We start from the raw sequence: 22476 nt of genomic DNA, 5'->3' as shown, positions 1-22476 counted from the left end.
ATCATCCCCAATACCCAGTGCCAAGCCAGGCATACAGTTGGTGCTTGAAAAGAACAAATTTCCCCGCCTCCTTAGCATCATGACACAGAGGACATCTAATCCCCACTTTATCCCTGGAGGATCACTCACAAATTAGTAACTAAATAATCAGCAACAGCCAGGTTGCATGTCCCTGGAACAGGTGGCTGTGAATGAGCCAGGGCCATCTATACTGAGGGTCTGGGGGAGTCCCCGCCCCACCCTGCCCACAGGAGATGTTGACACGGACCTGCCTCTGCCGGCAACCTGCCGCCACCCTCAAAGCCCAGTCCCTGGGAGCACCCCACCGTCCCGCTGATGTGCAAGCTGCCTTGGGCACCATCCTTGTTTGCGTTCAGAGCTTCAAGCAGGCAGAGCCATGTTTTGCCAGCTGCCAGGCTGGCAGCTCAGGCCCTCCTGCAGCTGGAGGCCCGAGTGGGGAGCCCAGAGGAGCCCTCCCCTCCAGCCTCCCGCCAGGGACTCTCACTGCCCCTTGAGTGGACAAGCACCCCCAGAGCTCAGGAACGAGCAGCGCTCTTCCTGAGAAACATGAAGCCAGGCTTGGCTCTGCTGGAAGCCACTGCACAGCCAACAGCAGTTGCTGGGGGCTGGGGCCCTGGCTCTCTGCACACCGACATGGGCTTTGGGTTGCAGAGGGGGACCAGGAGAGCTCAGGGTGCCGGGCCAGACCAGGTCCTGGCCACCCAGCCTCCTCTTACCCAGGCGGAGCCAAGGAAGACCCGGGGGAGGGCACTGAGTGCCAGATGCTGCTTTGCACAGGGGACAGGAGGTCGGACAGCTGGGATGGGTCAGAGATTCCGAGCTGGGTCCTCGGCCAGTCCAACCATGGGGACCTTCTCTAAGTGGAAACCTCGGCCCCGGCTTGAACAGAGGTTGGCTTAGGAGCTGGAATCAGTCCGCTCCACCTGGTTGGAGACACCAACGGCCAGGCCACACCAGCCTCTGGGATATGCAAGGAGAGGGATTTTGCCTTTGATATCTCCAGCCCCTGGGGGAGAGGGAGGAGAGGGGTGAGCGCTCTCCTGCCTAAGCCGGGGGACCCAAGAGGGGTTTCGACACCATCACCTGAGCCTCCAATTCAGCCAACCAACAAGCATCCCTGAAGCCCACTCTGTGCCAAACCCCAGGGTGGGTGCTGGGGTGCAGAGAGAGATCTTTGTCCCTACCCTAGAGGAATTCCAGCCAGACGGGTCTGCACAAATGCCCGGAAGCCCCAAGAAGCAGGGGACACCGGGGATGTGCCCCCAGGCTCAGCCTTGCAGGATTGGGAGTCAGCTGGGGCAGACTGGGTCAGCAGCAAGGGGTGAGGATGCAGGAGAGAGGCATGGGGGGTCTTTGGTTCAGCAGTCCCTTCCCAGTGCCCAGAGCATGCCAGGCCCTGGGAGGCATGAGCAAGAGCGCCAGCCCCGCAGCCAGGGGAAGTGACTCGCCTCCGAGGCTCCTGCAGGCTGCATCCCTGGAGAGCACACAGGAAAGACTTTGCAAGTTTTATGGCCACTGAAGTCAGCTCAGGCCTGGGGAGGGCGCGAGCCAAGCCGGCCGGTTCTAATTAGGGGATTGGGCTCCTTGCAGTGGCCCTCGGGGCCAGGGGCGACGCCAGGTTTGCAGAACAACCAGCACTGTTTTGCACGGCGTCTCCCAGCAACGGGGCCACTCCGATGGGGGCGTACCCTGGAGTAGGTGAGAGCCACAGCCAGCCTGGCTGAACGGCTTGTGAGTAGCCAGGCCTGGACACCCAGCCTGGCCTGGAACTGGATAGCCCAGCTTCGCCCCCTCGAGGGGCTGCCCCTCTACCGGGCTGACCTCAGGACCCCAGGGGAGCAGGGGCAGGGCCTGGCTCTGGGATTCACTGTACTGCCCTGGGTTGCCCTGGCTGAGTATTCTACCACCCTGCCTGGCACACACACACACACAGAACATGCTAAAAAAAAATGAAGGACAGATAACTGGAACCTAGTATCTACACAAAGCCTAGCACACAATAGGTGTTCCAAAAAATGTAGACCTAACAACCACATTCTGTGCTTAGAACTCTGCCTGGCACACGGTAGGCGCTCGATACACTCGTATGTGTTGGACACATGGAGGAATGGAGTTCGTCTTCCACAGGGTGTATTCAGCTATAGGAGCAGGCACCCTGTGGGGCAGAGGTGACGGAGGGACACCAGCAGGCGGCTGGTCAGACAGTGTGAGTCTGGCCTTTGAATTCTATTCCCGGCAGTTCCTCTGATTCACAGCTGTCCCAGGAACAGTCATGGCTGTGTCAGTAAATATCGGTGACTCGGAACGACCTCTCCCTCTCCCAAGGCCATTTGGGCCTTCCTGCCCGCCCCCCCCAGACCCTTCCTGGGCCATTGTGACTCCAGCCAGAGCTCAGAGGAGTGTTAATCCTCGCCAGCACTGGGGGACCTCGGCGAAGGANGAGATTGGTTTCCTTTGCCTCCCTTTCTCCCAGGTGCGCAACGGGCGAGACCCTTCCTGGGCCATTGTGACTCCAGCCAGCGCTCAGAGGAGTGTTAATCCTCGCCAGCACTGGGAGACCTCGGCGAAGGAAGGGCCCCCCCGTGAGTGGATAACCCGGGAAGTGCTTGCCAGCTGCGTCCTGGCTTTGCATCACCCTCACCTCAAACTGCTCAGGCTTCCCAGGAACCCACCGAAGAGCCTGGGTACGGAGGGATGGGCAACAGTGGGAGCTGAGACTTGGGAAGAGCCAGAAAGATGCTCCCCTGGGACACTGCCCTTCCTCCCACACCCCTGCCTGGGTGGCTCTTTGCCTCCGTCCGTGTTATAAAAGGACAGTCTCAAGCCTCGGATGAATGGGACAGGTGGAGACAAGCTGCCCTTGCTCTGGCCGTGAATGTCACTTTCTAGGTTCAAACTGAGTGAGAGCTCAAAGTATGTCCTCAGCTGTGTCCCATTCACAAGGTGACAGGTTTTATTGAGGAAGGAAAGGATAGTTGTGAGCACACGGAACTGTGTTGTCTCCTCAATTCAAGTTGAAAAAATGTGCCAGGAACTCTGGGGAGTTAGGGGATACCACCAAGCCCAAGATAGGCTTGGCCCTGCCCCTGCAGAGCAGGATCAGGACTGCAGTGGGCAAGTTCAAGTGCTGCAGAGGTGAGTGTGAAGACAAAGGGGATGTGCAACCAGACACCATGTGTCATTCTTGGTTGGATTCTGAATTAGAGCAAAATAAGGACACTACCCAACTTTGGGGACTATTAGAGAATTAAATTATGCATGGCCTGTTATATAATGCTTCTGCATCACAGTTAAACTCCTGGGTATGAACATGGAATTGTTCACACAGGAGCCTGCCCTTGGTCTTAGAAAACACTTGTGTCAACACTCAGGAGTGAAATGTTGTGTGTGCAAGTGATGCAGACATCCGGGTGTTCACGAAGAGCAGGCCCCTGCAGGCTGCTGTGCAGGAAGGAGCAAAGAGGAGCAGGGAGAGGCACAGCGGGCGGAGGGCCACTTGGCCGAGGCCTGCACGCAGGGAAGGCTGCGCAGCGCAGCGTGTAGGTGGGGGCTGGGAGGCCTTCGGGGGCTCTGGCAGTCAGTACTGGGCAGGACCAGGAAGGTGGCAGGTGGAGAGACTTGGGACCCACTTGGGCGATCTAATTCACAAGCCTTGGTGCTGGCTTGTGTGTGGGGAGAGCATGTGCTGAAGGGCGGAGAGAACTCCTGGGTTGTGACATGACCCTCAGGCTCACGGAGGTGCCACTGTCAGAGGCAGAGACCTGGGGAGAAGCAGGTCCCCAGTTGGAGATGGTCAGGGCCTCGGTGCAGACGCCCACATTTGGGGCTTATGGGCTATCTCAGTTCAAGTCCCAGCTATTTGAAAGTGCCTTTGCACAAATGACCACGACACCGGGGCTCTGACCTCAGTGATGCCAGCCAGGCCTGCTGGACGCCCCAGAGGTGGGGCCTGGGCAGGACAGATGGGGACGTCTGGAGTAGATGCTGTGGCTGTCCATCCTGCATTGTCTCCCGGGTCCTCTCCATCTGCCCAGAGGGACAGGCAGGGCCGGGGTCCCAACCTCCTCACCCCCACGTGGCCCTCAACCGGAGCCAGGGTTCTGAGATGCCACCCACCTCCTGTCACTGGTCAGAAAGGGTCTGATTTCCCAGAACTCGGTGGAAACATACTCCAGCCTGGGTTGTCTACACCCCCATGTGTCACATTTACCTCCCACTATGGCCATGCTGGGTGGTCGGGTCAGGTGGGAGTGGGCTGGGCCAACCTCAGGGACACTGGATGCCTGGTCCCTTCCCAGCTCCCAGCAGGCGAAGCCTTTTCCCCATCTTGAGTCACTCAGCACACAACTGCTGAGCCCCCACTGTGCTCCAGGCCCCAGGCTCCGGTCAAGATGCTGGTAAGCAAAACCAAAGTCCAGTCTGTTGTGATAATTTATCATTGTGCTAAGTCATTCTTGTGTAAGGAGACAGTAAAATATCACGTATACATATAGTAACGGTACATGTGTGGCCATGGCTACATTCGCTGGGCACTCCAGACATGCCAGGCGCTGTGCCCAGTGCTTTCTGTCCGCTGTAACCTTCACGGCCAGCTCCACGTAGCATTATTAACCCCACTGGGCAGCTGGGACAACAAGGACTCAGAGAAGCTACGTGTCTGCCCAAGGTCACAGAGCTTTTAAATGTCAGCGTTGGGGTTTGAGCCCAGACCTGGAGCCTGTGCTCTGACCTCTAGGCCTGTGGCTTCCTGGGGACCCCAGCTCACCCCTTAGTAGGTGGAAGTTAAGGGGTTTGAGGCCAGATCTTGATTCCGTTGCAGCTCTGCCCTCAGAGGACCCAGCTTCTTTCCTGGGTCCTGCAGATCCTGGCTCCTCCTTGGTCTCAACTTGACCTGGGGTCCGGGTGGTCCTGCATCAGTGCCGGCTCAGCCCAGCTTGCTCAGCAGCTAGCCCGCCCACGGGGTGACTGGAGAGAGCGGGCGCTGGCCCATGGACCAGCCCCTTGGCCTAAGTGTCACGGAGTTGCAAATGCTAGGAAAGAGGCATGCTTGGACTAAGAAGCGATCTGTTGTTTATCTGGAACTCAACTATAACTCGGCATCCTGTTTTTACTCACCGAATCGGGCTACCTTAAGGGTGGGCCTGCAGGACAGTGTGGGGGCTCCTAGCAGAGGACTTTTTAGCGTCTGCCCAGTAGAGTGGGGGGGCCCTTGCAGGCTTTGAAACTCTCACCTGGCTTATCCTCCCAGGAATGATGCTCATGCAGATTTTCAGACATTTGAGAACCTTTCCTTCTTCCTTCCCTCTCTCTAGAAGCTCAAGTGTCAGCTGCCTGTCTCCTGAGGGTCTTGACCCAACCAGCAATTGCTTCTGAGCTTTACAAGTAAGAGTGATGTGTGAGCCAGGCTTGGAGCTCAGCAGCTGGTTGTGGGGACACTTCCTCCTGATCAGGCCCTGCACGCTGTCTCCGCCCCGGCCCATGCCCCACCGGTTCCAACCATCCCTCCCCCAGCCCTTCCCAACCCCCCAGGCCCCTCCCCTGGCACCCTGTCCTTCCTCTGCTGTGATGCTTATTCTCTGGTTGCAACGTGCTTGGGCTTTGAGGGACCCTGGCCAGGGAACCCACTCCTGAAACACACACACACACACAGAGTCCCCATTTCAGAGGGTGCACCCACCCACCCACCCCATGCCCACTCACAGATCATGTGTTTCCTGGTCACTAGCCTATAAGTGCCCTGAGGTCCTATTCCCCACAGCGCAGTGCTCATAACACAGCATTTATCAATAAGTCATCAGTAAAGATAAAAATAATCAACAAAGTTTATCAAGAAAGATAAAATGATATGAAAATGCTTTTCAAATGCTGTTTGAATGAATGATTCAGCACAAATGACCTCGTGCCCCAAATTTTGCCCTCTGAGTTGGAGTCACTCTGAACGCACCCCTCAGGGTCCCCTCTGCTGCCACCCAAAACAGGCTACCTAGGCCCACATCCTGCCATTTCAACCTGCTCGATGCAGGTTAACTTGGGGTTTCTGGACCATCTTCCAACATGGGTGGATCTGTCCACCCCAGGAAGGTTCCCATCTTGGGCTCTCAAATGCCTCACCCACACCCAGGACACAGCCTGTGTGCCAGGAGCCTAGGATGGCCACCCCAGGTGTCCTCAGGGCAAGGAGACTGAACCTCCAGGCCTCACCTCACCACAGGCACAGGTCACCTTCCCTCAGGGCCCTGGCTTCAGGCCATCGGCCTGGCTGATGCTCTGATCACGCCCTGCATTCAGAAAACTTACATCCCCGCTCACATTCTGAGCTGTGCTGGTCAGTGTTGAACAGCCGGCGCCCCCGGGGGGAAATGCACCTGTCATGACACGTACTTGCGTTTACTACAAATAAAGGCGTGGGTACAACCCAACTCAGGGAAAAATGACAGCTTGTGTCATTGAAGAGTGAGCACAGTTCTGACACACGTGCTGACTGGCAGCTGCCTCTTTGTTAACAAACAGGGGAGGTGAGGCAGTGGAGATGCTTATTTGGACTTTTTTTTTTTTTCTGTATTGGATAACAGTATTGAATACTGGAAGAATATTTCCTTAAATTTTTTTGTGTGGGATTCGCAATGTAATGACTAGAAACACAACTCACTTTCAAGTTTCATCTGCATTGATATTTCCTCCATCACTCTCTTAAATCTAGAAAATCAACAGCAGGATGCAGCCAGCCCGGCCTGACTAAGAGCGTTTTGCCCGTTTCCATGGTGTAAATACCTCTGTGGCTGACTTCCAGCTGCCAGTGTGACCTCCCTGTCATGTGGCATTTCCACCACAGAGACCCCAGCGATGTGAGCCACCCTAGGCACACAGGCAACAGTCAAGTGCAGTAAAATAATCAGGAAGTGGTAAAGCCTGAGTATTGATTAGCTTTGTATCTAATACATTTATTTAATTATAAGTTTGTTGAATTTAATTACTAACAATGGCTGTGTAACACTGGTTTGCAAAATTCCTGAGCGCCAACCCTTCAGCTCTCACGAGCTGGTCCCAGCTGCCTCCACCTTTCCGGAGGGAAACACACCTCCCATCCCCCCCACGCGCCTGGAGGACGGGCGGGTCTTAGGTCCCTGTCTTACAGATCAGGATGCTGAGGCTCAGTGGTCAAAGTTCCAGGGCAGTGACCTGAGCACAGGTGGCTCTGAGGCCCACCGGGAGGTTTCAGACCCGCACCAGTTGAGTGAGCTGGGCTGAGGTGAGCGAGGACTGAACCACCGGTGTGTTGGGGAGCTTGTCGTTGTGCCAGAAATCAGGGCACACACTGCTCTCGGTCTGGGGCGGCCTCCAGACCTCAAGGCCCGGCGTGTAGAATCCACCAGAACAAAGTTACGAGAGGAGGCCTTCCCAAGATAATACGGTGGCAGGTAGTCCTTGGCCAGGATGCACAAAAAAAGAGAAGATCCAGCCACCTGTTTCTAAAGGAGGGGTCAAGTCTCCATAACCCAAACTCTAGCCTTGAGATTCAAGGTCTGGGCTTCTCCCAGCGCAGGAGCCCTAGGGATTTGTGCGAGGAAGACCTGGAGCTGGAGTCCTCTTTCAGACCGACACCCACTCCTTCACTCACTCACTATGCCTCTCACTGGCTGAATGGCTAGGGAGTCCGCCAGGAGCCTGGCACTGCTGGGTGCTGGGGACCCATCAAGTGAGGGGGGGGGATGCTGCCCTCTGGCCTCATGTCTGGCTCCCCTGCTGGGACAAAGGCTCCCAGACAGCAAGGGTGTCAGTTCTAGCACAGCCCACAGTAGGTGTCCAATACATACCCGTCAGTGGTGGAATTTCCAGCCTGGCTGCGGGTAGGGGGATGGCTATATAAATGGACAGTTATACTGGGCCAAGGAAAGCTTCATGGACAGCTGAGCTGGGCACCAAGGGACCAGCAGGAGCTAGACAGCTAAGAGTGCCAGGCAGAAAGCACAGTCTGGGGGAGCCATGAAGGGGAGAGAGGGAGCATTGCTGGGTGAGTGTATTAGTTTCTGATTGCTGCTGTAACAAATCGCCACAAATTCAGTGGCTTCAAACGATATACCTTTACTCTCTCCTACTTCTGCAGGTCAGAAGTCTAATACCAGTCTCCCAGGGTATTTTGGACTGAATTGTGTCCCCTGAGAACTTCATACATGGAAGCCCTAATCTCCACTGTGACTGTGTTTAGAGAAAGGGCCTTTCAGGAGGTAGCTAAGGTTAAGTGAGGTCACAAGTGTGGGGCACTGATCCAATAGGACTGCTGTGCTTATAAGAAGAGGAGAAGACACCAAAGGGGAATACACACACACACACACACACACACACACATACATACACAGAGAAAATGTCACGTGCAGACGCAGTGAAGAGACTGCTGTCTGCAAGCTAGGAAGAGAGACTTCATCAAAAACTGAACTTTCTGTCACCTTGGCCTTGGACTTTCAGCCTCCAGACTTGTGAGAAATAAATTTCTGCTGTTTGAGTCTCCCAGTCTGTGGTGTTTGGTTCTGGTGGGCCAAGCAGACCAATACTCGGGAGAACCTGTGGCCTTGCCTTTGGCAGCTTCCAGAGCCCACCTGCACGCACTCCTGGGCTCTGACTCTGGCTCCAGTCACTCCGGCCTCTGTGCCCACTGTCACAGCTCCACCTGTGACTTGGACTCTCCTGCTTCCCTCCCATAGGATGCTTGACATCACATGCAATAATCCCAAGTCTTTAACTCTGATCACATCTTCAAAATCCTTTTTGCCACGAAAGGCCGCATAGTAGCAGGCTCTGAAAATGTGGACGTCTTCAGAGGGCCGTTATTCCGTCTGCCACACTGAGCTCAGCCAAAGAGAAGCTTGTGTGTGTGAATGTGGAAGTGTGCTGGGACTTGGGGGGCCATTCTTTCTGCCTGCAGAAAGAATCTGGGGGCAAGACCTGGTGTACCAGGTCTAGTTTTTAAAACTCAGCTTGAACTGGTTCCTCCTGAGGATGCCCGAGCCGTTTCCTGCAGGACAGAGCAGCAGCAATAACCCCCGCAGGTTTGTCTCTTGTTTGGTGCCAGGAACCCAACTCCTACTAGCTTACAGGAACAGGGAGAAACCTGTCCGTCTATATCTTCGTCTATAAACTTCGTCTATATCTGAAAACTTCACACATGGGCTAGCTTCAGCTTCAGGTACATCAACATCCAGGAGTTCAAATGGCATCATCCAGCCGCCATCTTTCTCACATCTCTACGACAGTCTTCTCTATGAGCAGGGAATGACGGTCATCGGACCCTCAAGCCCTCCAACCTTCCATCTCAGCAGCCCCCAGAAAAGAGAGCAGTGGCCAACCCTCCAGTGCAAAAAAAAAAAAAAAAAAGGATTGGAGTACCTGGGAGGGTGCTGATTGGCCAGCTGGGGTCATGTGCTTATTCCTAAGCCAATTGCTGCAATCAGAGACATGGGTGTGTACCCTGATTGGCAGGTTCTGAATCATGGCCCCACCCCAAGGAGAGAAGCCCTAGGTCTTGGAATGCTGGGGACACAAGAGTGCTGCTTCTAGAAGAGGCTGGGGTGCTGGACCTACAAAAATAGTGTGGCCCTTGGCGGAGGGTGACCTGGTTGGGATCCCTCCCAGCATTAGCTGCACAGTTAACCCGCCAGGAAACCCCCAGTGTCTGAGGAAGCCTTGAGTGGACCTTTCTGTCCCCCAAATCAGAAGAGTCCTACCATCGCATGGAGGGTAGTTCAGCTCTTCCCCTGGGCGAGAGGCCACCTTATGGGTTCAGCCATCAGTGTCCGGGCGTCTTGGTGTCTGAGGCCTCCCTCATACCTTTTTTCATTTCATATTGTTTAACAGTAATGTCAGATGTACAATCTCAACCTAAATTCATGTCTTAGGGATTAAAGGAAGCGTTGGGAAGAAGGCTCCCTTAAATGCTAACACATCAGCCTAGACACAAGGCCAGGTCCCATGAAGCATCGCTCCCTCGCCCAGCAGGGCCGAGGGCCTGAGAAGCGAGAGACCGCATCACCCCAGGTCTGGGCAGGGAGTAGAGCGACTGGATGACAGACATGTCCTTTGAAAACAAAGCCCATATTCTGCATCCAGCGGGTGCTTAGCAGATGCTTTTTGATAGACTTCGGCTGTTAGAGAATGGAACCAAAGTAATTCTCATCCTTGAAAAATAAACACGTGACCGTGTCCTGTGCACCTCCCCTGGGGGCTCGGGAAAGAGCAGCTACTCCACAAAAATACTCTGAAGGGTCTGCCTGGAGCCTGGTCCCTCGCCGGGCACTGGAGGGCAGTGCAGAGGGTGGTTCNCATCACCCCAGGTCTGGGCAGGGAGTAGAGCGACTGGATGACAGACATGTCCTTTGAAAACAAAGCCCATATTCTGCATCCAGCGGGTGCTTAGCAGATGCTTTTTGATAGACTTCGGCTGTTAGAGAATGGAACCAAAGTAATTCTCATCCTTGAAAAATAAACACGTGACCGTGTCCTGTGCACCTCCCCTGGGGGCTCGGGAATGAGCAGCTACTCCACAAAAATACTCTGAAGGGTCTGCCTGGAGCCTGGTCCCGCGCCGGGCACTGGAGGGCAGTGCAGAGGGCGGTTCCTGGGCACCTCATCCCACCCCCCCACGCCTGCTCTGGTCCCAGCCCAGCCTCCCCACCCTGTCCTCAGCCTGACCCAGCAAGCAGGGCTTGGCCAGCCTGACCTGTTTTGCCTTCTAAGTGGAGACAGGCTGCTGCGAAGGAAAGTCAGCTCAGGGCAGAACTCTGGGTTCATGTTCACATCTGGGTTCATGTTCACATCTGACCGAGAAGAAACAGCTGTGGTTATCAGAAAGCTGCTGAGAGCCTGGGGGTGGTAGTCAGGTGCCCCCCCCCCCCACCATAACCTGGGAGGGAGAAGGAGGGGGGGAGGGGGAGGGAGAACAGAGAAGTTCTGAATCACAGGATCTTATTCATGGGGCAGATGCGGCCTCAGGATGGGACGTTGCGGGGGTGGGGGAGGCAGTCCCATGCTGAGGGCAGGCTGTGTGGACGCCGCCTTTGTCACCCCCACCTGCGTCCTCCCCCCGCCGCCCCCCACAGCACATGGCATTTCCTAGGAAGAGGAAGGCAGTGCTGCCTCTCAGATCAAGGGTGTGTGGACAGGGTCCCAGGCCCAGCAGGGGTGAGCTGACCTAGTCTGTGGGGGTAAATTAGTCACCAGCGCTGTGAGGCCACCTGAATCTTGCTAAGCAGATTCCCAGGGGCCCAGGGAAGTGGCCTTGGCGGAGCCATGGGGCAAATGTCAGCACCTGAGCAGGGTGAGGCAGGGCAGGGCTTGGCCCCCAAACCTGCTGGTGACTGGGCCACCCAGCGGCACTGAGCTGGAAACCCCCACCCTGGGGCCGACAGCTGCTCAAACCACTTGAAACGAGAAAGTCGCTCACTGGTTAGAGAGTTCAGACTTCAGAAAGGTCAGGATTAACTGGCAAATTGGTGGCGTAGAGGTCCCTAGAAAGGCGTAGAGGAGGGCTGGTCAGCCAGCTGTCCCAGGGGCTGCTCCAGGTTGAGGTGGGTGGGCCCAGTGGCTGGGGTCTGAGCAGAAAGCAGCTCTCACCCGAAGAGCCTGGGCCAGTGGCCTGACTCTCCCCTCAGCTGCAGGCAATTTCCAGGGAACTGGGACCTCCGAGCCCAGAGAACGCCTCCAAAATTCCTTGGGCTTTTTCTTCCCCAGTCAACCAAGTATCTATTTATAGATGTGGAAATATGCGTGGAGAAAGGACTGGAAGGAAATACACGAAATGTTAACATGTTTTTCTTCTGTTCCTTATTGGTATTGCCTTACAAAAAATAAATATGACTCTCAAGATAAGGAAAAAGATATTTTTAAAGTATAATTAATCTTGATAGAAGTATTCATGCTTGTTATAAAAAGAGAAAAGGAGGAGTTTGAAATCACCCACAGTACATCTCGCGATGTTTTCTCTTGCTCTTTCTTTCATGCGGACATTTTGGTCAGAGGGTGGGTGTTCGTCGAACATAGCTGTAATCCTTTCCCACCGCGACGAAGCTTTTCTGTGACCACCAAGTCATCACAGGGTTACATCTTTTAAAATGTCTATTCAGTATGTATTCAGTGGTAACGCCGCTGTTCATCTAACCGTTCTCCCGTTTAGCATCCGTGGGGCGCTCCCAATTCCTCCCTGTTATAAACAACACTGGCGTGAACACCCCCGTGTGGCAGTCTTGCTGTTTTTGAGATCACGGTCTCCAGACACAGTCTCACATTTCCAGAGATGGGATTACAGTGTGAAAGGCTGCCACGCGCGCCCACGAAGCAACAGAGTGAACGTGAACCCAAGTTAGTCTCACTCCCAAATCCCCATCTTTAATCCTAACAAAAGGCATTGAAGGGGAAACGGGACAGAGGCCTTGCTGGGAGCCGTGCAGGGCTGGGGGCTCTCCTGCAGCCCAAACCCCCTCCCCCACCCACGTGGTTTTCACTATTTGCAGCTGTGTCGTCTGTGAGCCGGGGCCCTGGCCTCCTGGGGTGGGATGCTGCCGAGAGACACAAGAATTGAAAGCCTTCCCGGTGTCACTGCGGAGCTAAGGTCTGTGCGAAGGAGCGGCCGGGACACAGGAGAAACCCCTGCACCCATGGGGTGGGACAGCTTCTTGGAGGTAAAGCTCTGTCCTCAAAGTTGGGCAGGGTGCCGATGGCAGGGCAGAGGAAGGCACATCCCAGGGCGGGCTAGGGCCATGTGGAGGAGCCCCGGAGGTGGAAGCAGGCGGGGCCCAGGTGATGGTGGATGGAGTCCAGTCCAGGGGCAGGCACTTCACGGGCCTTCAGGTCGCCGAGCCTGTCTGCCGCCCCACCCTTCCCAGCCTCTCTTGGCCACAGGGCCTCCCCCCACTCCCTCCCAGGTTCCCATTTCTCTGTGGTGACCAGTGTTGGAAATGCATGAGAAATAGAGGCGGAAGGAACCAGATGGCCTGATCCAAGTGCCTTTATTTGATGCTGAGCTTACGGGTGGGCTGAGTCAGGCTGAGTTGGGATCGACTGCAGCCTGGAGCTGAAAAAGCGAGGCTTTTGTGGGGGGTAGGAGAGGGGTTAGTCTCTAGTTCTCTCGGGGGGGGGGGGCCTCAGAGTTCCAGAATATGACCTGGGACAACGGGTCAGGTAAAGGCCACGTTGCTCCCAGGTACAAGAGGGTCAGTGTGACCACCCGCCAGTGCCGCTGGGGCCAGATGTCTATCGTTCCTGGTAGGAGAGAGTTTGGATTAAGCTGCGGGCTATCGAGTGAGTTGGGAGAGCTGAGTCATGGGCAGTCCCGCAGGTCGGGAAACTGGCCCGACGGGGTCAGGAGCAGCCTGGGGAGCTGGGAACTGGCCTGACCCTTTCCACTGTGGCATCCTCTCCAAGCCACAGCCAGAGTCTTTTGGGGCCAAGCTGTCCTGGGCGGCCAGGCCCAGAACAGAGAGGCAGTGGGCTCCTTGGAGGAGCACCCCACATGCACACTCACCCCTGCCCCGACACGGCACACTGACATGCCCCCCACACACCCCTGCCCTCTCGTACTCACACTGGCACTCTCACACTCCCTTGCACGCACACTCGTAACCACTGCATGCTCCCATTTAGCCTCCCTCCCTCCCTCGGGGTTGAGAACACGGTGCCGTTGCTGACCCACAGGAGGCGGAGAAACTCTGTCTGACCAGGAGAAGCTGGCTGGCAAAGGGCTAGGGCCCTCGCTGGTGGGGTAGCTGCTGCCCACGGTCACATGGGAGGTTCCCCGCGACCCCTGCTCCCAGCAGCAGCAGCCCCTGCCTCTGTCCTGCTCCCCACCCCAGAGACAGGGTGACATACTGCTTAAGAGGAATGATCCTGGCCCAAGTCCTGGGTCCACCACTTGTAACTTCCTATGAGACGGGACTCTGAGCCTCAGTTTCCCCATCTGTGGATATAGCACCCCCCTTACAGGAAGGTTGGGTGATTCGGTGACACCACGCATGTCAATGCTGCACAAGTCGGACAGGCTGCGAATGCTGGGTAGCCTGAGAGCTTACGCAGCATCGTTATCAGAACACCTGTCTACCCACCAGGACAGCTTCGGGGCCCCAGGGGCAGAGCGCCCTACAGACACCCAAGCCCAAAGCCAGCAAGCCAAGGCCCTGCCCAGCTTCCTGCCACACCCGGACAATGGCATCACAGCCCCTGAAAAGCAGACACTCATCCCCAAACTGGGACAGCTCAGCCCTCCCCTCCTGGGACTCCTTGGGGCCCCCACCTAACAGCTCTGGTCACGAATGTCCAAAACCATTTGAGGGATCCTCTCTGCTCTCTTTTTCATTGCTCTATTTACTCCGGCGCTTGTCCTCTCTCCTGCCTGAGGGTGCACGCTCCCCCCTCCCCCTTTCTGGACCACTTTCCGCCTTACAGCCATCCCCTCCTCTGTCTCCTCTCTCCCCCTCCTGTTGCCCCTCCTTCACGCGGGTCAGCGAGGGCACAGTGTTCTCAGACTCAGCCAGGGAGGGCAGGAGGGTGAGTGGGAAGGTGCGGTGTATGAGTCAATGTTCCTGTGACCCCCGCCACCCCCTGCCAGTCCCCCAGCACCTCCATCCACACCAGCCAATCAGACCAAGCTGGCGTTCCTGGAAGCCAGGTAAAATGTCAGCCAAAGAGGGATCTTTCCTTGGGGCAGTCTCCACAGACCAGGGCTACAGTGCAGAAGGGGCAATTCCAACGGGAGCTTCAGGAGGCCACAGCCGGGCAGGACCGGAGCGAACTGGGCACAAGGAGCCACCCCTGTGTCCACCCTGCCCAGAGACCCAAATGGCTGTGGGTCTCTGCTTGGCTCCACACTCCCTCCATCTGGGGCCACGTGGCCATCTGAGGGGTGCATGTGGGGGCAGGCTGGTTGAGGTCCCCTGCCCACCCCAGGATAGCACGCCTGCCACACTTATTATGAATTTGGTGCCAACAGGTGAGAAAGACAAATGCAGTTCTCTCTGTTTCACATTCTGCACAGACATGATGCCGGGCTGGGGACCGGAGTCTGAGGCCCAGTGAGGGCTCTTCCTCGACGTGTGGCCTGGGCAGGTTGCTGAACCTCTCTGAACACCAGCTTCCTCCTCGGTGTAATGGCCATTATCAGAGAACTTACCTCTAGGATTGTGCAAATTACACAAGCTCACACTTACAAAGCCAGGCACAGTGTGGGTACTCAAACGGTCTCGTAGGAAAGAAGTAGCAGTAGCTGCTGTTGTCGATATTATTTCTCCGCTCCACTTGCGACCAGTTTGGCAGTGTAGGAGATGAGGTGTTGGACCAGGTGCGCCCCTCAGCAGTTTGGGGGCCTGGGGGCCTCCCGCCCAGCCGGGGATGAATCATGGGCCCTGAGCGAGAGGCCTGACGTAGGCTTTCCCCTTCTTTGCAATCTGGAGCCTGCCCACCCCGCACCCCGGAGACGAAGAGGGAGAACGGGTTCACGGCGAATTTGCTCCAGGTCCTTCTCGAAGGAGCACAGGCCAAGCGCTGTTCACTCTTGTCGGCGTCACTGCTCAGCAGCACGGCTTCCTTTGGATGAAGGGGAACAGCAACTGCAGCTGGTTTCCAGGGCGCCGGGGTGCCGCAGCGCCGGGGCCAACTTCAGCTTGGGAAGATTCTGTTCCACTTCCAAGAGAGGCATCTCCTTCCTTCCTTCCTTCTTCCCTCCTTCCCTTCTTCCCTTCCTCCTTCCACTCCTTTTCCAAGTCCCAGGGGGGTAAGTGGATGGGTGGCGAAAAATCAGGGCACAGGTCGAAGCAGGAACCAATGAAATGGGTTCTCCTGGGGAGACTCATTCTGTTACCAAAAGAGGGGAAGCAGAGGCCGGCCAGACAGACACAGCCCAGGAACCTCATTCTGTTGGACGCGGAGCTGGGGTCTAGTTTAGGTTTCAGAAAGGGCTCTTCCTGAGTTGCCTCCCACCCTGAGCTCCCGAGGGGCCCCTGACCAGGCCAGGGCTGAACCCATAGCCAATAGGCAGTCTTTGGGGAGAAGGGCCCAGCCTCCACCCCTCCCCGGACCCCCGCCCCGACAGCCAGTCACATTCTGTGGAAAACGAAGGCTCTTCCTGAGCCTGCCGCCTTCTGAGAAGCCATTCCAGCAACCTAGACCCACGGTTTTCAGCTTGTTCAGCTTTTTTAAAACAACCCTTTCAAAGCAGTTCAGAAATGGGGGTTGTGGCTTGATTTGAGGTTAAACAAATAAGTGCCATGTACCCACCGATGCTCTAGGAATGAAAGATTTCTTCAGGCAAATTCCCAAGCTGTGTGCTCCAGAAATACCGCTGCCCCAAATTGCTGGGTTCCAGGCCAGCGTTCTCCGTTTCTGAAGGTATCTGGGTTGCTTTCCGCTGGGCTCTGCTAGGACTAGCGGGGAGTTGGCGGCCGGGCACTCGGCCTCCTCTGTGTCGGCCTCACGCCCCACGCCCCCGGGAACCGGGGAGTCCCTGGGCCATTTCTTGGCCAGCTGGGAAATGGCTCCCCTCCATCCTCAGGAGCCCGGGCCAGGCTGCTGGCTGCTTGAGGCAGACCGCTTTTCTTCCCACGTTTTGAGGGTAGGCAAAAATGAGGAAAAAGTAGGGGGAAAACCCACATTCTCAAACAAATGAAACTCCACGCCACCAGACAGAAAGCTGAGCTGCTCAGATTGTAGGGTGCGAGAGCCGCTCAGCCGGGGAGCCTTCCTTCCTCTCCTGTCTAAGAGATGTCGGTCCTGGTGCCCAAGCTGGAAATCTGGACCAGGAGTCATCAGATCTCCCTCCTCTTGCAGAGATCCTGAGACAGAAACAGCCAGCTCACCGAATATGCCATTTGCTCCCCTACACGTCCCAGCTGTGCTGTGTGCCCTGTTTTAGCCAATGAAATTGAACAGAAGCGAGGCATGTCATTGCTAGGCAGAGGCAGTACAAAGCCCGTCCCTGAGCCTCCCTCAGGCCCCTGTGACAATGGAGGGGCTCCAGATGGTGCCGCCACCACGGGGAGCTTCTGCCTGCCTGGGTCCCTGAGTGAGTCTGTGGAACAGAGCTGCCTGCCGGCTGGCTGGGTCCAACAGCATAGGGGAAAAATAACCTCTGTGCTCAGGCACTAAGGATTGATGGTTACTGCAGCATGACGTGGCCTGCCCTGACTGAGTCAAGCTCCTGGAACACTCTGGTATACTTCCCCATGTTGCTCGCAGAGACATCAGTGTGCAGGAGGTGGTACAGACACCCACTCCCCCTCTGGCTATCAGCCCTCCCCCAGAGGAATGCTTATTTGTGAACATCCAGGGGCCCCATGGTTCCCCATCTCGCCAAAGAGATCAGGAACTTCTCTGAGCCTCGGGCCTGGGTCTCTGCCCTCCTTTTACTCTCTCCCCAGAACTCGGTTGAACCCTGCCATGAGGATGGTCCTTTCTCACATTCCAAGGCGTTGAACAGGCCATGGAGCAAGTGAGATAGGCTTCGTTCCTACTTTACAGACGACAGCATTGAAACTCAGACAGATTTAATGTCCTGCCAAGGTCACACAGGTGACTGCAGGACTTGAACCTGGGGCTTGTGTCTCTTGACACGATATCAGTATTTCTCAAAATGTAGCTCACAGACTCGGCGGGGGCGGGGGCGGGGGGGGGGCCTGGCATCTGCATTTTCAAAGCTCCTTGGATAATAGCTGTGCTCACCAGGACACTCGCACCACGCCAGGCCGCCCCTTCCATCAGACAGAGCCAGAGCAGGGGACCGCCTCCCCAACAAAATCAATAATGTGTGTCTCCCCGGCCAGACTGTTCTGTCAAACTCACCCAGAGTACCATTTCTTTGGGCTAACATAGAACAGCCCCAGAAACAGCTGAAATCTTCTCATGAAGTGACTCCGGTTATTCTCAGGAAAAACAATTGCCTGCAAGAAGCCGCTCTGCAAAGCAAGTTTCTGCAGGGAATGGTGAGTCACGACCTTGATCCAAAAGTGCATATCCAACTGGAAGATGCAGAAGGAGGCCGAGCATCCTGGGGTCGGGGTCGGGGTCAGAGGTGGACTCTGAGAAGAAGAAAACAGTGCAGCTGGGGGAGGTGGTTCAGACCTCACACAAGAAAGAGTGAGAAAACTGAGAAAAGTCTCAACCTCACCACTTGCTACTTGTGTGAACCTGCAAAAGTTACTCCGTCTCTCTGAACTTAAGTTCTCTCACCTGTGAAATGGAACTAATAGCAATGTACCTGTAGTCAGGTTGTCGTAAGATTCAGACACATTTGTGCCTCTAACAGTTAACATTTACCAGTCCCTTACCACAGGCTGGCAGCTGTTCTAAGTGATATATATTACTCATTTAATTATTGCAACCACCCTATGATGTGGTTATCATTTTACCCGTTTCATAAATGAGGAAACCGAGGCACAGACGGGTAAAGTAACCTACCCAAGGCAGCAAAGCTCCAAAGCGACACAGCCGACACTTGAGCCTTGTCGGTTGGACTTCAGACTTCAGAGACAACGACTCCAACGGCTACGTTTCGCCGTGGATGCCTCATCTCATAGGGAGGGGGGCGGCCAGGCGAGGGCTGCAGGGGAGCCTGTCCAGGCTGGGGCTCAGAGCAGGGGTCCCTGTTGCCCAAGTCCAAGTGCAGACTGAACAGTGGCCATAGTCATGAACACCACGGCTGAGTTAAGGGGTGAGGGAGCACTCGGCCCGTTTTCCCCCACACCCCCGCCTCCCTGGCACCCAGAGAAAGACACTGGGTGCTGCCTCCCAGAGACCCTGGGATAGCCCTAGCATCCCTCCCCATGACAGACAGCAATGCACATGCCAACTCTCTCGCTCCACTGCCCCACCAGACAGTCGTCCTGGGATCAGGGCTTTGGCCATTTTGTCTTGCCTGCTTTTTCAGTGCCTCTCCTTAAACAAACAACAGTGTTGCGAGAAGAAAAGGAGACCAGCGTTTGCTGAGCAGGTACTATGGGTAAGACTTCATATCAAGCAAGCACACATGTGTCATTGGGCCCTGATGACTTTGTCAGAAAGAAACAGATATTAATCTCCCCGTTTCACAGATAAGGAAACCGGACTCAGAGAGGTCAAATTACTTGCGGCAAATCAGAAGCACGATATCGCTTCAATCCCTCATCTGTTTGAATCCAAAGGCCCTTGTGAGGCGCAACGGCCAGCCAGGGCTTTTAGATCCAGCCCCCAAAGTGGAAGTTCCCGGCCCTTCATTCATTCCTTTACGGTTGAGTGTTTCTGAGTGGCTGCCCTACGCCAGGTGCTGGGTGAGGGACTGCGGCAACCTGGCCTCAGCTTCCTTCTACTCAGCAAGGATAGAGGTCTGTACTGATAGTCTATTTGAAGAGGTTTCTAGCATCCCCGGGTTCTTTGAGGGCTGCCCTCAGCCCAAGGGCTGCTTGTCCAGGATGGGGGGAGCAGCCTCCTCCGGGGAGGATCCAAGCTCCGGTGTTTCAGGAAATGTCTGACCTGCCCAGCTTCCATGTGGCTGATCAGTTAGAGCTGAGGAAGGGGGGCCAGGAGGGGAGGTTTCCCGTCAGCCCAGCTTTTGTCTCTCACATGAGCCCGAGACAGACAAGCCACAACCACAGACTCGACCAGCTGTGGAAGCACCGAACAGGAAACCCAGAACATCTGGTGCTCCACTTCCTCTGCAGGCTGTGCAAGTCCGGGTGTGTGTGTGTGCGTCCGCCGGTGTGCATGTCTGTTTTCTCTCTCGCTGCTGTTCAGTGGGACGAGCGTGCAGACAGGGTTGGAAACCACAGGCCTTGTGGCGACAGAGCAGCCAGACACCCGCTCCCCAGCCCTTGCAGCGCCTCGACGTCCTCAGACAGTGACCCAGGAGCTGACCCCGTCTCACGGGCCACCCTCCGACACCCAGTTCATATTTAGCTTCAAGTCACCACGCACTTGAAGAAAGGGATTTTTTTTTTCTCCTTTTGAGTTCGGGTGGTTTTAGAGGAGGTTGTTTGGGGAATGAGTGGGAGGGCTCTGCTTAAATATAACGTGGCCTCAGCACACAGACCCACAAAAAGCAGCGTCTGGATGAAAGCTGTTTTTAAAACAATTTAAGGAGGATCTGCTGATGACCTCTGAGGCTGCGTGCTGGTCAGAGGGCTGTATTCCCACTCGTGGCACTATCCTGTGTAGGGCCCGGGACAGACAAGGACTGAGAAGGAAAAAAAATGTCAGGAAGGGGAAAGAAAAGGCTCCTCGAACCGTAGCACGAGGTTTAACTCTCATATCAGTCACCTTTAGGAGGTAGGGATTAATTCTGCCCATTTTTATGAATCATGAAATCGAGATGCAAAGAGGGTTCATAATTCACCCAGGATCACTCAGCATGGAAAGGGTAGAGCCAGGGTTCAAAATCAAATCTGACTCCTAGAAGAATACTAGATCCTAGAAGATGACACTTCATTTTTTCAGTGAAGAGTAATAATCTAAATGGTGCCTAGCACACAGGTGTTTGATAGATATTTTTCGGATTAATGAAATGAGCTGTCATTGATGGCGGAACTGTGATCATCATTGCTCCCCAGGTCTCGTAGGTTTCAGGACAATTCATTTACCTGGAGGTCATAGCCAGGCAGACTGTTTGGATCCTGGCTAAACATGTGAAAGCAGAAGAGAACCACAAGCAGTCAACAAAACTCTCAAGTCCTTAAAAGTTAAAGTACTTGACTTAGAGAACTCAGGTCCTCAGTAGGAGTCTGGTTACCTTCACTTTACAAATAGCAGAAAAAAGTTGGTTGCTGATCTTATAAGCATTGGTTGGGAAAGGAGATAATCGGATGGAGGAAATCTGCTGGCATCAGCAATTTTGGATCTCAGTCGGCGTTTTCAGACTGGCAGGTGCATTATGGATGCAACGAGGAATGGGCCAGCGTAGGTAAGAGACATAGCCGCCTGGCTATGTAAATGACCTCCAGGTAAATGAATCGTCCTGAAACCTACGAGACCTGGGGGTGCAATGATGATCACAGTTCCGCCATCAATGATAGCTCATTTCGTTAATCCAAAAAATATCTATCAATGAGACAAAGTAAGTGAAGAGTCTGATTCTCGGACATCTGCCCTCAAGGTTGCACCCAGAAAGCCAGATGGAACTGTACCACCTCCGATTGTTGGCTCTGGCTAAGACCGAAGGCGCGACAGCGAGGGCTGGCAGGTTAGTTGCGCACGTTCAGGACTTGGTGTTTAAACGCCACACACACGTCAACCTGAGGTGACACATGCGCAATGCCCAAGACCGCGCTCGTTTTCGTACCTGCCAGCCCAAGGAGCCCTCTCTGCATGGCACACTCTTCAGAGCCAAGGCTGACGTCACTCAAGCGCCGCTGAGCGTGACGTCATCCTAGTGCGCCTCCCCCGCGGTGCGGAAACCCGGACCGTGACTGGCAGAGGCGTTGTTGTGGAGACCGGGCGTCGAGCCCCGCCCCCGAGGCGGGATTGGAGGAGAGCTGTCAGCTGACGCTGTGAGGTTCCGGAAGCGCGCGAAAGCCCCCGTGGACCGCTCTCCGCGTGGGGCCCTCTGACATCCCGGACGCCCTCGTGCCGTCCTGGCTGGCGAGTCCCAGAAACTCTCAAAGGTAGAGTCTAAGCCCAAAATTCAATTTGAGGGGTTTCTTGAACTAAGATACTAAATGTTGGAAGTGCAACTGGTCCAAGAAAAGGAAAATTTCAAGCTGTTTTTCTAGGTCGGATTCCTCGTAGGGCAGGAGGCCCCAGTGAGACTTAAATTTATTGCCTTTCTGCACAGAACCTTCCAAGGACTCCTCCCGTGGAGTAAAACACAGAGTTTTATCATGGCCAGATATGCCTTGCACCGCCAGGCTGCGGAAACCCACTGAGCCTCCCTTCTGATTTTGACTCCCTCACCTCGCTCCAGCCATGTAAGCCCTTTGCCAGGCTTGTGCCTCTGGGACACTGAACTTGCTCTTACTCCTGCAAGGAACTTGTCCTCGAATGTCCCCAGGGCGCCCTCCCTCCCCTCCTTCTAGGCTGTACTCAAACTTTCCTTACTCAAAAGGGCCTCTAACCTCTTGACTCTCAACTACAAATCTGACTCCCTGATTGCACGTTCCCATTGGGCTCCTCTGCATTTGTCACCTAATATACAGTGTAATCTATTTCTTTATCTTATTTGATGTCTTTTCTCCGTACGAAGGCAGCAATTTAGTCTCTCTCGTCATTGCTGTATCCCCAGTGCCTGGACAGAAGCTGGCACGTAACAGGTGCTCAGTCTCTGTTGAGCGAATGGATGTGTTTTGAAACTGGAGGGTTAGGTAGTGGTTAAGTACCAGTGCTTTAGGGGTTCGGGTTCCGTCCCCCTTTGTCACTTTAGGAAGTAAAGTGACAAAGCTTTGTAACCTATAGGAAGTTCTGAGCCTCAGTTTCCTCATTTTTAGTATCAGTGAAATAATACTTCTGCTTTTCATTCAT

General features: G+C 55.0%; 1 long non-coding RNA gene across 1 annotated transcript; it reads left to right on the top strand.

Moving 5' to 3' along the window:
* Positions 1-21444: 21444 nt before the first annotated feature.
* On the top strand, positions 21445-22171 carry LOC118986379 (uncharacterized). Its single transcript, XR_005066361.1, has 2 exons — positions 21445-21623; positions 21794-22171. It is a non-coding gene; the product is annotated as an uncharacterized LOC118986379 (long non-coding RNA).
* The last annotated feature ends 305 nt before the right edge of the window (positions 22172-22476 follow it).

This window comes from Sturnira hondurensis, unplaced genomic scaffold (assembly GCF_014824575.4).
Source record: "Sturnira hondurensis isolate 20B ecotype Veracruz unplaced genomic scaffold, ASM1482457v3 Scaffold0004257, whole genome shotgun sequence".
NCBI lineage: Eukaryota > Metazoa > Chordata > Mammalia > Chiroptera > Phyllostomidae > Sturnira > Sturnira hondurensis.
This window is presented reverse-complemented; position numbering and strand designations above follow the sequence as displayed.